The sequence below is a fragment of the Microcaecilia unicolor genome, chromosome 1 (genome assembly GCF_901765095.1).
Source record: "Microcaecilia unicolor chromosome 1, aMicUni1.1, whole genome shotgun sequence".
Lineage (NCBI taxonomy): Eukaryota > Metazoa > Chordata > Amphibia > Gymnophiona > Siphonopidae > Microcaecilia > Microcaecilia unicolor.
The window spans coordinates 435,447,071-435,463,181 of NC_044031.1; the positions used below are offsets into that span (position 1 = coordinate 435,447,071).

At 44.7% G+C, this 16,111-nt stretch overlaps 1 long non-coding RNA gene across 1 annotated transcript; it reads left to right on the top strand.

Annotated features, from left to right (window-relative positions):
- Positions 1-511: 511 nt before the first annotated feature.
- Positions 512-14,241, top strand: LOC115460318. Its single transcript, XR_003940458.1, has 3 exons — positions 512-532; positions 14,084-14,090; positions 14,170-14,241. It is a non-coding gene; the product is annotated as an uncharacterized LOC115460318 (long non-coding RNA).
- The last annotated feature ends 1,870 nt before the right edge of the window (positions 14,242-16,111 follow it).

Here is a 16,111-nt window from a genome sequence, read left to right on the forward strand (position 1 = left end):
ACTACCCCTCTCCTCAAGACCCTTCACTGGCTCCCTATCCATTTTCGCATCCTGTTCAAACTTCTTCTACTAATCTATAAATGTATTCACTCTGCTGCTCCCCAGTATCTCTCCACACTCGTCCTTCCCTACACCCCTTCCCGTGCACTCCGCTCCATGGATAAATCCTTCTTATCTGTTCCCTTCTCCACTACTGCCAACTCCAGACTTCGCGCCTTCTGTCTCGCTGCACCCTACGCCTGGAATAAACTTTCTGAGCCCCTACGTCTTGCCCCATCCTTGGCCACCTTTAAATCTAGACTGAAAGCCCACCTCTTTAACATTGCTTTTGACTCGTAACCACTCGCCTCCACCTACCCTCCTCTCTTCCTTCCCGTTCACATTAATTGATTTGATTTGCTTACTTTATTTATTTTTTGTCTATTAGATTGTAAGCTCTTTGAGCAGGGACTGTCTTTCTTCTATGTTTGTGCAGCGCTGCGTATGCCTTGTAGCGCTATAGAAATGCTAAATAGTAGTAGTAGTAGTAGTAGTAGTTGTCTCTGGTTTCTGTTTTCCTCATCTTCTTTTCACTGTCTTCCTTCCATCCAGCATCTGTCTTCGCTCTCTGCCATCCAGTGTTTGCCCTCTCTAATGTCCCTTCCATCCACTGTCTGCCCTCTCTCTCTGCCCCTTCCATTCACTGTCTGCCCTCTCTCTCTGCCCCTTCCATCCACCATCTGCCCCAGTCTGCCATCTCCCTCCCATCCACATCTGCCCTCTATCTCTGCCCCTTCCATCCACCATTTGCCCCAGTCTGCCCTCTTTCTCTCTCCCCCTTCCACCCACCATCTGCCCTTTCTCTCCGCCCCTTCAATCCGTCTGCCCTCCCTCTCCCATCAATCCAGGTTCTGCCCTCCCTCACACTCCCCACTTCCATCCAGGGTCTGTCCCCTCTCTCTCTGCCCACTCTTTTCAGCCCCCTTCATCCACTACATGCCTTGCATCCCCCTTTTTCAGCCCCAGACCCATTCTCCCACCTGCCCCAGGCATGGATCCATTTTCCCTCCTGCCCCCTTGTCAAACCCCAGTTACAGCTTCAGACCCCTTCTCCCCTCTGAGCACTCCCCTCCCCAGTCCCCTTCTCCCCTCTAAGCTCCGCCACCCTCCCCAATCCCCTTCTCCCCTGAGCACCCCTCTAAGCTCCCCCACCCTCCCGAATCCCCTTCTCCCCTCTGAGCACCCAGTGACCCATCTAAGCTCCCCCACCCTCCCCAATCCCCTTCTCCCCTGAGCACCCCTCTAGGCTCACTCACCCTCCCCAATCCCCTTCTCCCCTCTGAGTTTCCTCCTCCCCCGAGCTGGTCCCATCCTGTGCCCCCTCCGTTGAGAGCCAACAGCTCTCGTCTCCTGCCGCTACCCTGCTTTTTAAAAAAATCCATTGCAGCAACGCAGGCAGCGCTTCCCGTCTGCCCTGTGAAGGAGAAAATCGCGTCGCTGGCGTCGGGCCTTCCCTCGTTGTGTCCCACCCTCGAGGAAATAGGAAGTTACCTCAGAAGAGGGCGGGACAAAACGAGGGAAGGCCCGACGCCAGCGACGCGATTTTCTCCTTCACAGGGCAGACGGGAAGCGCTGCCTGCATCGCTGCAATGGATTAAAAAAAAAAAGCAGGGTAGCGGCAGGAGACGAGAGCTGTCAGCTCTTGACGGAGCACCCCCCACCCGCCGACACCCGGGGCGGACCGCCCCCACCGCTCCGCCCTTGCTACGCCACTGGTTGGACTTATTCATGCATTCTCCTTCTGAAATGTGGAATACGCTTTTCTTTTTTAGATCCACTATTAATCCTATAAATGTCATGGAATTGCTGCTCCCAATTTGTATTCTCATTTTCCAGAGTCTTCTACAATATTACACCCCATGAACTCAAGAAGGAGGTTGCCTTTGGCAGAATGTAAGTTTGAAGATTAGCACTAGCAGTGAATTTCAGAGCCTGAGACCACACCCAACATACCCTGCATTATGAGTGAGGTCCATTTCTGTCATGCTATGTGCAAAACAAGTTCATTTGGAAATTTTATCCCAAGTCAGAGATTTTAGGGGCAGAAAATAATAGAATAGAGGTCTTGCAGTGCAAAGTGTCTTCAATTGGTGACCTCATTATACAACTTTTATACCAAATTGCAGCAAAGCAAAGTATGAAAAAAAGAGCAAAAAGCCCCCCCCACCCCCAAACCAATAAAAAAAAAAAAAAGACAAATCCATACAGGCCGCAGTCTTGTCAGGATGAAAAGGTACCTCAGCAATGGGGCAAATGTTGATGGCCAGAATTTTGTTTAAATTCTCTTATAATACAGACAGAGAGGGTAATACAGTATACAATTAGAAAAACCAAAAGAAAAAAAGCAACACTGGGCCTTCAAGACTAGGACAACAGGAGTACTTTATTAACCGAAGACCCGACATGGGCCGTGTTTCGGCGCCAACAAGGCACCTTCGGATCACACAGGAGAAGGCTCTTTGCTGGAGCCAGTGCCTTTGGCGTTTTTTCGCACTTTAGCGAGATCTAAGTCAGTCATTTTGATTGTCCTTAAGGCATTTGCACCTCGACATCTATATGTTATATTTACAAACTTGATCCCTGAGGCAGGTGCCTTGTTGGCGCCGAAACACGGCCAGTGTCCTGTCTTCGGACACATATCAGTATAATCGAAAGCTGATTTTGGCCGGCTTCAACTGTTTTCCATCGCAGGGCCGGCCAACGTTCAAGGGGGCGTGTCGGCAGGGTACTGAAGGCGGGACAGGGGCGTGGTTAAGAGATGGCTGGCCTCAGCCTATAATGGAAAAAAGAAGGCCGGCTCTGTCGAGCATTTGTCCTACTTTACTTGGTCCATTTATTTTCAGGACCAAGCCTCAAAAAAGTGCCCAAACTGACCAGATGACCACCGGAGAGAATCGGGGATGACCTCCCCGTACTCCCCCAGTGGTCACCAACCCCCTCCCACCCTAAAAAAAATTAAAAACATTTTTTTGCCAGCTTCTATGCCAGCCTGAAATGTCATACCCAGCTCCATGACAGCAGTATGCAGGTCCCTGGAGCAGTTTTAGTGGGTGCAATGCACTTCAGGTAGGCGGACCCAGGCCCATCCCCCCTACCTGTTACACTTGTGGTGGTAAATGTGAGCCCTCCGAAACCCACTGTACTCACATGTAGGTGCCTCCCTTCACCCATAAGGGCTATGGTAGTATTGTACAGTTGTGGGGAGTGGGTTTGGGGGGGGATTTGGGGGGCTCAGCACCCAAGGGAAGGGAACTATGCACCTGGGATCAATTTGTGAAGTCCACTGCAGTGCCTCCTATGGTGCCCGGTTGGTGTCCTGGCATGTGAGGGGGACCAGTGCACTACAAAAGCTGGCTCCTCACATGACCAAATGGCTTGGATTTGGCTGGGTTTGAGATGGCCACCATTAGTTTCCATTATCGGCGAAAACCAATGGCGGCCATCTTTAATGCCAGCGATCTCTAATGTTGAGATTTAGCCGGCTCTGACCGTATTATCGAAACGAAAGATGGCCGGCCATCTTGTTTTGATAATACAGTCGGGTACGCCGCTTGACGGGGTCATCATTACAGATGGCTGCCCTTATAGATGGGCGCCTCCGTTCGATTATGCCTCTCTGTATCATGTTTTACATGGTGACTGTCAAGAGTATTTATTATCCCATTTCGAATTTTCAAGCTCTTCTAGGAGTAAATTGTTCTCCTTTTGCCTTCCCTTCAGTTAAGGGCATTAAGAGGTTTAAGGCTTGTGATATGCTTCTTGCTTATCAGGCTCCTAAAATTTGGCTATCATGCACAGCTTGTTTTTTGAACAATTTAGAATATGCACATTTTAGAAAGATGCTAAAAACTTTTCTTTTTAAAGATTTTCTTCCTATTTTTGATTAAGTTTCGAATCATGTTTAGGAGGATGGTGTGATCTTAATTTTATTGTGAACTGCTTCGAACCGTAGGTGTTAGTGGTATATAAATTGTAATCTGTAACCTGTAGTGACAGTTCAGGTGAAGGTAATATTGTCATAATTGTAGAACATGATAGACCTTCCCTTGAACTCACAACAGCTGGAAACAGATTACAAAAGTTAATAAACAAGGCGCAGTTATGTGGACCCCTAATGAAAAAAAAAGATGTAATGCATCAATTAAAAATGTTGCCTATAACATACAGGAGACTAGCCATATGTTCATCAGCAGGAATCAAATCTTGCAGCTTTTGTTACCTGCGTTAGTAGAGGAAATCTACATATTTCCTTTCTGTATCCTGACAATTCCCAGCCACAGACAGGTTATTGGCAAAGAGATACAGTGCCCCATCTGCATCCTTTCCTGTTCAACTCCTTTCCTGCTGTGTAATGATGTGTCATTTATTTCTTCCCCACTGACATTTTCATTTCTATTTCAGACAAGCACTGAGTAGCAGAGGGATACCTGAGAGTCATGATCCAGTTTGCCTTCACTTTGCTTTTTGCTGCTTTGCTCTAACTCTCACCCATGAATTAAAGTGACATTATTTTCTTTCTTGTCAGTGCTCTGACAATGACGAAAGCATGTCCTGGTGTTACACAAAATGTGCTGTTTCAGGGGGACTGACTATGCAGGTTAATGAGAAATGATGTTTAATCCCTGCTTTCTGTAAGGGGAACCAGGATCTTCCTCTGTATTTAAGAAAAAAATAAAACTTAAAAGACAAAACAGATGAGCATGTGTCAGGAGCAAAGAAATATGAAAGATAAGAATTAGAAGGAGGCATCCCATTTTGGCTTCGAAACAGCATAGACTCTCCCTTCCATTCACTGCAGTAACATATTGGAGGATTGATTCACTCCTGGTCTTCTGGGCCTCTCTGTGGAAAAATAGCAGCATATATCAGAACAGCAACAGTCGTAAGAGGGTCTATGTGGAGATATTCAGTGTAGACAAATACCTGCTGCATTTGACTTATCGTCCTTGGCAAGGAGTTTTTGATCCACCCATTTTATGTTGATTTTGCCTCCCAGATGTCTCCACTCCAAAATTAAGAAGCGTAGCCAAGTTGAGAGCGTGGGGGGTGGGGGGGGGGGGGGGGGGGAGGAGCGGAGAGCGGACTGTCGACGGCACTGGTGCATATTTTAAACGTGACAGATCGAATGAAAAATAGGCGCAGGCACTGTCAGAAGTCCATTTAAGGGAACGGTCGCTCCCCTGGTGACCCACCTAGCTACACCTCTGTGTATTTAGACAGGAATACATGCAGGCTGCATTCCTGTTTTCCCATAAATCCTATTATAATTGATGGTGGAAAAGGCAACCAAATTATGCTATTTTCCTCCTACAGAAAATCTATCAAATGTGGTATTACACCCCTTTTTACCTGGATTCAGGACTGATCTGGCAGGAGATGGGGCAGACTCCATCATTCCATATCTCAATCTTGCTGCCTTTGGTGCATTATTATGGGTGAGTGGAATAGTGAAAAGCAAAAACCAGTAGGGAATCCAACAACATTTGGAGGAAAAAAATGCCTAGTAAATTGTTTCTGTGGTTTAGGGGTTGCAAAAGACTTGAAGATTACATAGTACATAACAATAAGCTGCTTTACATGTATTTGCTTATTTTGCATCTCATTACTTTGTAACCCGTGATGACTTAAATATCATAGTAACATAGTAAATGACGGCAGATAAAGTCTTGTACGGTCCATCCAGTCTGCCCAACAAGATAAACTCATTTTACATGGTATGTGATACTTTATATGTATACCAAATTTGATTTGTCCCTGCCTTTCTCAGGGCACAAACCATAGAAGTCTGCCCAGCACTGTTCTTGAACTTTCCATATCTATTCAGTTACGATCAGGGCCTAGAAGTCTGCCCAGCACCGGGTTTGCTTCCCAATTACCAGTGTTCCCACCCAATCTCTGCTAAAATTCCGTAGATCCATTCCTTCTAAACAGGATCCCTTTGTGTTTAAACCATGCATGTTTGAATTCCATTACCGTTTTCATCGCCACCACCTCCCGCGGGAGAGCATTCCATGTATCTACCACCCTTTCTGTGAAAAAATACTTCCTGACAATACTCCTGAGTCTGCCCCCCTTCAACCTCAATTCATGTCCTCTAGTTCTACCGCCTTCCCACCTCCGGAAAAGGTTTGTATGCGTATTAATACCTTTCAAATATTTGAACATCTGTATCATGTCACCCCTGTTTCTCCTTTCCCCCAAGGTATACATGTTCAGGTCGGCAAGTCTCTCCTCGTACAGTTTGCAATGCAAATCCTATACCATTTTTGTAGCTTTTCTTTGTACCGCTTCCAGTCCTTTTACATCTTTCGCAAGATATGGCCTCCAAAACTGAACACAATACTCCAAGTGGGGCCTCACCAACGACTTGTAGAGGGGCCTGAACACCTCCTTTCTTCTGCTTGTTATACCCCTCTCTATGCAGCCTAGCATCCTTCTGGCCACGGCCGTCGCCTTGTCACATTGTTTCTTCACCTTCATATCCTCTGACACCAACACCCCAAGATCTCTCTCCTGAGTCGAGTTTACTAATCTCTCCCCTCCTATTCAGTTTTTCTGTTTTGGGTTTCGGTCCCAAGTTCAGCCCTTTCAGTTTATTCACGAGTTTTCTGTGGGGGATCATATCAAAGGCTTTGCTGAAATCCAAGAAGATTACATCTAGCACATGCCCTTCATCCAGTTCTTTGGTCACCCAGTCAAAAAAAATCAATAAGAATTGTTTGGCAGGATTTTACTTTGGTAAAGCCATGTTGCCTCAGGTGCTGTAATACGTTGACTTCTAGAAAATTAACTATCCTTTCTTTCAGCAGCGACTCCATTATTTTTCCTACCACCAACGTGAGATTTACTGGTCTGTAGTTTCCCACTTCTTCTCTGTCTCCACTTTTGTGAAGAGGGACCATATCTGCTCGTTTCCAATCCCACGGGAACCTCTCCCGTCTCTAAAGATCTATTAAATAAACCTTTAAGAGGTCCCGCCAGAACCTCCCTGAGCTCCCTCAGTATCCTGGGATGTATCCCATCTGGCCCCATAGCTTTGTCCACCTTCAGATTCTCCAAATGTTTATAAACTCTTTCTTCCATAAGCGGCACAGTATCCACTCCATTCCCAGATATTCCCTCAGCAGCCAACTGCGGTCCTTCACCAGGATTTTCCTCCGTGAACACCAAAGAGAAGTAATTGTTTAGCACATTCACTTTATCCTCGTCACTCTCCACATAGCCATTCTCATTATTTTTCAATCTTGATATTCCATTCCTATCTTTTCTCCTTTCTCCAATATATCTGAAAAAGGTCTTGTCACCTCTCTTGACATCTTTAGCCATTTTTTCTTCCACTTGTGCTTTCACTATCCGTATTTCTCTCTGCGCTTCCTTGAATTTAATCTGATAAACTTTTCCGTGATCCTCTCGCTGCGTTCTTTTGTATTTCTTGAACAAAGCCTCTTTTGCTCTTATTTTTTCAGCTACTTGTTTGGAGAACCATATAGGCTTCCTATGTCTCTTGTTTTTGTTTACTTTCCTCACGTAAAGATCAGTTACCATATTTATAGGAGCCTTTAGCTTTGACCATTGATTTTCCACTTCTCCTACAGCTTCCCATGCCAACAGCTCCTTCTTCAGTACGTCTGAAATCCAGTACTTTGAGTTTTGTGCGTCCGCTTTCTGCCTTTGCCCTTATATCAAACCATATCGTGTGATGACCACTATTACATAGGTGGGCACCTACCTGGATATTGGAAACACTTCCTCCATTCGTGAGCACTAAATCCAGCATCGATCCTTCACGCGTGGGTTCCGTCACCATTTGTCTGAGCAAGGCACTTTGACAGGCGTCCACAATCTCCCTACTTCTTTCTGATTCTGCAGACGGGATGTTCCAATCCACATCAGACAAGTTGAAATCTCCCAACAGTAGCACCTCCCCTTTCATACCAATCTTTTGAATATCTTATATCAGATCCTTGTCTAGCTTCTCCGTTTGTGCCGGAGGTCTGTAGATAACCCCCATGTGGATTCAGGTTCCATCTTCTCTTTTCAGGTTGATCCATAAAGCTTCTTCTTTTCTCCAGGTTCCCTGCATTTCAGCTGCTCTGGTATTGTCTCTCACATACAGCGCCACTCCTCCACCCCTTCGGCCCTCTCTATCCTTTCTAAAAAGATTATAGCCCAGTATAGCCACATCTCATTCATGGGAATCATTGAATCATGTCTCTGTAATAACAACAATATCCAAGTTTTCTTCAAATATTAGGGCTTTCAAATCTTGAACCTTTTTACCTAGACTATGAGTATTTGTGCTCATTGCTTTCCATGTGCTTAGTGAGTTTAGGTGGTTTTCTATATTTAGATTACCCAGTGCATTTTTTCTAGCAAAAAAAGTGCCGGTACTCAAATGCTAAGCCACCCTTCAGGGGTAGGGTGATCACTAAGGGACCCACCCTACAATAGTCAGGCCCCCTGCAACCAGTCACAGAATCTATGACAAGGCAGAATTGGTGTGTAGAGCCTGAGCTCTGTTATTAAAACTTGGGGTCCATGAGTCAATTTTAGCAGACAATGGAAAAGGTGCCGGTACTCTGTACCCTCAAGTACCCCCTCAAAAAAAGCCCTGAGATTACCTTGCCTCTGCCATCATGTTTATTCTGGGGGGTGACTTTCTGAATTCCCTTGTTTCCTTTTGTCCCTCCCGCCTTCTAGTTTAAATGTCTAGAAACATACTGTATGAATTTATCCCCAATTTCCCTTTTCCCATCACAGAAAGATGTAGCCCATCATTACAATACAGCCTGTTATTCTTCCACATATTACCCCATGCGCCTATGTATCTAAAACCTTCTTCTTTACACCAAGACTCAAGCCACTTATTGAAATCCACTGTTTTGCATAGTCTTTCCTCTCCCTTCCCCCATGTGGGAATTACTTTAGGAAAAAGCCACAGTCAGAACCATAGATTTCAGTCCCTCCCCAAGCTTCTGGAATGCTCTCTGTGCTGTAACTTGACGTTGTTGGCCAGGTCATTTGTTCCCAGGTGAATTACAACATCATTGTTTGAAGCTTTACTCTCTTCTCGGATCACTTTCAGTATTTGGTCGGTACATCTGGTAGGTGAAGATCCTGGAAGGCATTTCACTAGGTTGGAACCCTTGAACTGTGTTCCTAAGTTAATGCCTCTGATAATGGAGTCTCTGAGTAGTAAGAGTTTTCTGCTTTTCACCAATCTGTCATTGTTTGAGGGATGTTTCTTGGGTTGTGCTACTTTCATTGCTTCTGCTTCCACCACAGTATTTCTTTTTTCAGCATCATAATGATGCAGCGCAGCAAAAGAATTTGACAGGGGCAAAGGTTGGGAAGGCGAGTGCTTCTGTGTCACAGATCTTAGTCTACCAGAGCCTACTGTGACTCATCTATTCCTCTGTTGTTTCATTCTCTGTAGAAGTGGTGGTGATAAATTGGCTGGGAATTGAGTAATCCTGGATGCTTTTTTAGTTGTAGCTAATTCCTTCTTGAGCTTGTTGATCTCATCTTTCAAAGCTGATATTTGGAGACAGATAGGCCAAGCTCTAAGGCTCCAAATAGTTTATCTTAGGATTAAAGTGGAACATGTGCACTGAATGAAGGTCATATTGATGTGATTCACAAGTGTGAAAAGGTAAACTATGATAGGGGATAACAAGGAGCAGGATTGACCAATTATAGTGTAATGGAGATATTTGTTCCTTGATTGCCCTGCATAATGGGAGTTCACCTAGGGGTAGATGGGACAAGGTCATAGGTAACTTCAGTTTACAATCAAACCAAGTCTGAAAATTCGCAGCATAGCAGCTCACAAGGTAAACTTGAGTTCTGTTTTTTTTCTTTTACCACACAGCTCTATACAAATTGCCCCTCCTCCATAGGTATGAGTCACTAGATGCTATATAACCAAACTGATTGAATTAAGTCTGTGGCACTGAAGATTCAAAACCCAATTCTAATATGCACACCTTTAAGACAGACACCAGAGTCACCAAATTCTGTGTAACCAAGTTGATTGGATTTAGTCACTTGGCACAAGTTCAAAACACAGTTCTAATGAGAGCACCTTTAAGACAATTCCATCATAAAAATATGAAATCACAATGCAACAACAATTTTAAGTTATAGGCAATAGAATGAAGACAGATTAGAAACTTTAAGAGGTCAGACCCTCTGCAAGTGAAAAGACAGGTTTTTTTTTTTAAATAAGTCAGATATAGTAGAGTCAGCAGTTTATCAGGAAGATTTTAAGACACAGGCAACCACAGTTTACAATCAAACCAAGTCTGAAAATTACCAGCGTAGCAACTCACAAGGTAAGCTTGAGTTCACTGCTTTATTGTAAGATAAGCTGTGTTAGTACCATTTAAGTCCCATTAAGGACAAATAACACAACTTAATCACTAACACAGCTTAATAACTTCCCTCCCTGTTAATCTCTGCCATAATAAAATAAACTCCCTAATACCTTATTTGTCCTGTTTGTCTGTCTTAATAGTTTATAAGCTCTATTGACTAGGGACTGTCTTTTATATGTTTGTATATAGCGCTTTGTACATCTAGTGGCACTCATGTCAATATTCAGCCAGCAGCGGTCAACTTAATGCTGACTGTCACCAACTAAATTAGCCCCGGATATTTAGTGCCAGTCCAGGTCCAGCCATTGGTGCTGAGTTTCTGGGGCTAATTATCATGTGCTGGCCACTGGAGCTTATATGTACCTCAGCAAAATATAGTTATGTGGGCCCCAGCTGAACATCAGCTAGAACCCACATAACAAAAAACAAAAGGTGCTAAGCCACTTTGATTCCCACTCCTACTCCAGTCTCAATCCTCCCACTCCCTCCCCGGTAATACCAAGCCTCCCACCCCCTTGAGTCATCTGCAAGGGGCAGGAGCAAGTGGGATTTCTTCCTGCCCCAATCGCTCCTGCTTGCCCACCATGAATTGCAGGTAGGTCCAGCTGCCTCTCCTGCATGGAAGGGTAGTGGGAGGGGGTGAGGGTGTTTAATTGGTCAGGGGAGAGGACAGGAGGCTTGGTATCACCAGGGAGGGAGAGGAGATGGGAGGATCGGGACTGGAGTGGGAAAGGAGATCGAGGTGGCTCGGCACTTTTTTTTTGTTATGAGAGTGCTGGCCAATATTCAGCCAGCACCTGTACAGCTAAGTGCCTCAATTTAGGACAGTTTTTGAGCTGTCATAAATTTACCTGCTTAGCTATGCAGGTGTCGGCACTGAATATTACCAGCACCCGCATAACTGCTGGATTCTCTCCAATGCTGCCCCCCATACAGCCTATGACCTGACCTGTTTTTACTAAATTTTTAACCTATTCCTGCAGTGTTCAGCTGCCAATCAGTCACACTCTCCATTATTAAAAGTACTGTGGTACTATCTCAACTAAGGGAGGAAGTTATCAAGCTGCATTGGACTTTAAGGGCATTATTTGCACCTTAATGTGATTTAAAAGGCTCTAATGCAGGTTGTTCAAATTTGTGGTGGCAATAATTAAATTCTCACAGATTAAATAGTAATGAGATATAAAATATGCAAATACATGTAAAGCAGCTCATTACTATGTAAAGTCCATAATGTGAATTGTGATGAACATGGGGTGCACATCACAAGTTGTATTATGATCCTAAAATTATGGTAAAATAACTTTAGATTTTAGCTGAGGATATTTTATTGCCCAGGAACATCGTGCTGCCAAGCCATGGCCTGATAATCCCAGCTGTGACCTTCAGTGTTCTCCCCTTAATCTGGCCCCTGCCCCTAATCAAAACCCCCTCTGATACAGACTCCCTCAATTAGAACCTTTTGATCCCTACCCAAAAGTAAAGCCTCCAAAGAAGACTCCCCGATCAAGCCCCCCACCCTCAAAGGATCCCCCCACCCTGTGACATATAAGTACATAAGTACATAAGTAATGCCATACTGGGAAAAGACCAAGGGTCCATCGAGCCCAGCAACCTGTCCACGACAGCGGCCAATCCAGGCCAAGGGCACCTGGCAAGCTTCCCAAACGTATAAACATTCTATACATGTTATTCCTGGAATTTTGGATTTTTCCAAGTCCGTTTAGTAGCGGTTTATGGACTTGTCCTTTAGGAAACCGTCCAACCCCTTTTTAAACTCTGCTAAGCTAACCGCCTTCACCACTTTCTCCGGCAACGAATTCCAGAGTTTAATTACACGTTGGGTGAAGAAACATTTTCTCCGATTTGTTTTAAATTTACTACACTGTAGTTTCATCGCATGCCCCCTAGTCCTAGTATTTTTGGAAAGCGTGAACAGAAGCTTCACATCCACCTGTTCCACTCCACTCATTATTTTATATACCTCTATCATGTCTCCCCTCAGCCGTCTCTTCTCCAAGCTGTATAGCCCTAGCCTCCTTAGTCTTTCTTCATAGGGAAGTCGTCCCATCCCCGCTATCATTTTAGTCGCCCTTCTCTGCACCTTTTCCAATTCTACTATATCTTTCTTGAGATGCGGCGACCAGAATTGAACACAATACTCAAGGTGCGGTCGCACCATGGAGCGATACAACGGCATTATAACATCCTCACACCTGTTTTCCATACCTTTCCTAATAATACCCAACATTCTATTCGCTTTCTTAGCCGCAGCAGCACACTGAGCAGAAGGTTTCAGTGTGTTATCGACGACGACACCCAGATCCCTTTCTTGGTCCGTAACTCCTAACGTGGAACCTTGCATGACGTAGCTATAATTCGGGTTCTTTTTTCCCCACATGCATCACCTTGCACTTGCTCACATTAAACATCATCTGCCATTTAGTCTCCCAGTCTCGTAAGGTCCTCTTGTAATTTTTCACAATCCTGTCGTGATTTAACGACTTTGAATAACTTTGTGTCATCAGCAAATTTAATTACCTCGCTAGTTACTCCCATCTCTAAATCATTTATAAATATATTAAAAAGCAGCGGTCCTAGCACGGACCCCTGAGGAACCCCACTAACTACCCTTCTCCATTGTGAATACTGCCCATTTAACCCCACTCTCTGTTTCCTATCCTTCAACCAGTTTTTAATCCACAATAGGACATTTCCTCCTATCCCATGACCCTCCAATTTCCTCTGTAGCCTTTCATGAGGTACCTTGTCAAACGCCTTTTGAAAATCCAGATACACAATATCAACCGACTCCCCTTTGTCCACATGTTTGTTCACTCCTTCAAAGAATTGAAGTAAATTTGTCAGGCAAGATTTCCCCACACAAAAGCCATGCTGACTCGGTCTCAGTAATCCATGTCCTCGGATGTGCTCTGTAATTTTGTTTTTAATAATAGCCTCATTCCCTGGTGGCCTAGGGGTTCCCCAGGCAGGAGAGATCCTAAGTTATAGGGTTACCATATTTGCCCTAAGAAAAAAGAGGGCACATGCCCCATCCCCTGTTGTACCCTGCCCTACCCCCCTGTCACACCTGCCCCACCCCCTGTCACTTTGACCCTCCCAAAGAAAGCCAGATTCCCTCTCTCCCCAATGTAGATCCCCTCCCCAATTTTCCAGCCTCCCTCCACCCACATGACTCCACTACCCCTTCCTACCTTCTTTTACCTTATTGTGGTGCCTTGGTGGTCTAGTGAACTCTTCGCGACAGGAAAGAACCCTCATTTTCCTGCCCGGCACGTCTAAAGATTGTATTTTTCCTGGCACCGATTCAAAATGGCTGCCAAGAGTTCAAGCAATGATCTTGCAAGACTTCTTTGAAAGCCTGATGAGGCCACCGCTTGAACTCTTTGCAGCCATTTTGAATCGGCGCTGGGAGAAAGTCTGCAGGCATACTGGGCAGGAAAGAGGGGGCTCCTTTCTGCCCCATAGAGGTCACTAGACCACCAGGGCACCACACTAAGGTAAAGGAGGGAAGGGGAGGATAGAACGCCCGTCCGCCCGCCAGCTTGCCCGTTCATCCGCAAATCCAGACAAACAGGCGGGCTGGCAAAACCCGCCCAGTTGCTTTGCCATGTCCTCATAAAGAGGACATGTCTGGGTAAAACCAGATGTATGGTAACCCTGCGCAGTCAAAATGGTGCTTTCTAGCAGTAGTCTCGTGAGACTACTACTAGGAGCTATGTTTCTATATAAGGTGCAGCAGGATGGAAGAAATGGAGTCTGGATTGGCGGTGGAGAAGAAGGGTACAGGTAAGAGTGATTTACTTGATGAATGGAGTTCCTGGAGATGGGTGTAGAGAGATGGGTGAAGGAAAGAAAGATAGTGAGGAGCTGCAGAATGAATGCACTAGTAAGGAGAGCCTTGACAAAATCCTAAGAAACCTTCAACCAACTACCTGCTCCCTCGATCCCTGCCCATCAAAGATAGTGCAGCAGGCAAGTATGGGCCTTATGGAAGGCGCCACAAAAATTGTAAACACCTCTCTTTCTAATGGGCAGTGGTCCATCCTCTGCTGTATAAAAACACCCATGACCAGGACAAACTTGAAAGTTACAGGCCAGTATCCAACATCTCGTTTCTATGGAAACTCATACAACAAACAGTCTGTGTTCAACTTAATGAGTGGCTAAAAAAGAGAAACTGGCTAGATCTATGTAAATCTGGATTCAGACCTGGTTATGGTACAGAAACATTCCTCGTATCCCTACTAGATGATCTTCATAGAAAATGAGACAAGGGATTTGCCTCGATGTTAGTACTGCTTGACTTCTCAGCAGCTTTTGACACTGTGGATCATGATGTCATGCTAGCATGACTGACAGAAACAGGTATCAATGGAACAGTACTTGCCTGGTTCAGATCCTATCTATCAGACAGGCAATAATCCATAATGTTTGGCAGCAACTCACCACCACCAAGGACACTGACCTGCGGGGTACCACAAGGATTGATACTGTCACCTATTCTGTTCAATATCTACCTCAAGCCACTAGCTGAGTTGATTTGGTCAATGGACACTCAGTTCTACATCTATGCGGATGATTTGCAGCTACTCATACCCATTGAACCTGACTTACCTACAGCATTGAATAAACTGATTGCCTCTCTAACACCAATTCAAGAATGGGCTAAATACAACAAACATTGCCTGAACCCAAGTAAAATCGAGCTTCTCTGGGTCCCTAACACAAGTGGATACATACCTGACATCAAAATACCTTTTGGGAAGTATGAACTCCCCCTCAAATCACAAGTCAGGAACCTTGGAATACAGTTAGATTCAACACTTACTCTGATTTCCCAAATCCAAGCAACCATCAAGAGCTACTTCTACTATTTGCGACAGCTATGCTGCCTCTTTCCTTACATCGAGAAGGTAAATCTTATCTCAGTTGTACATGCCACAATAACATCAAGACTGGATTACTGCAATGCACTATACAATGGTCTGACTACAAAGGGCCTGCACCAGCTCCAGTTGATTCAGAATGCAGCAGCAAGACTCATTGAAGGTTGCAAACGATGTGACCGTATCACATCATTTTTGCAAAAACTTCATTGGCTACCAGTACAATACAGGGCTAAATTTAAAACTCTATGTCTGATCTTCAAGGCCCTGAAAGGAAATGGCCCTGAGTACCTGAAAAATAGGATGATCCTCCACACACTTCCAAGGACTTTCATTAACCACACACTCTCCAAAAGACATTACACGATGTGATACCCACAAGCGAGCCTTCTCTGGAGTAGCCCACACACTCTGGAATGCACTGCCTGAAAGGCTCCGCTTAACACAAGACTATCTCTACTTCAGGAAGCAGATGAAAGCTTGGTACTTGAACCAGGCCTTGATGGAAGAAATAACTAACTCGTTAGTCTCACTCACACACCCGAGTTACTCGGGCTGCATATACTGCAGCAGGATATGTTTATCCACTCCTACCCTAGCTGAGATAATATTTAACCATTTCTATGACCTCATGTGCAACTTTCTTTAAATCAATCACCTTACCTTCTAACTCTTCCTACTTTCTTACCTATCTATATGTTACATTTTTGCTTTACCCTTCACTATCAATTATGTTCTATTACGTATTGTGTTGACAGTGTAAGTAATATAGAGGGGCATAATTGA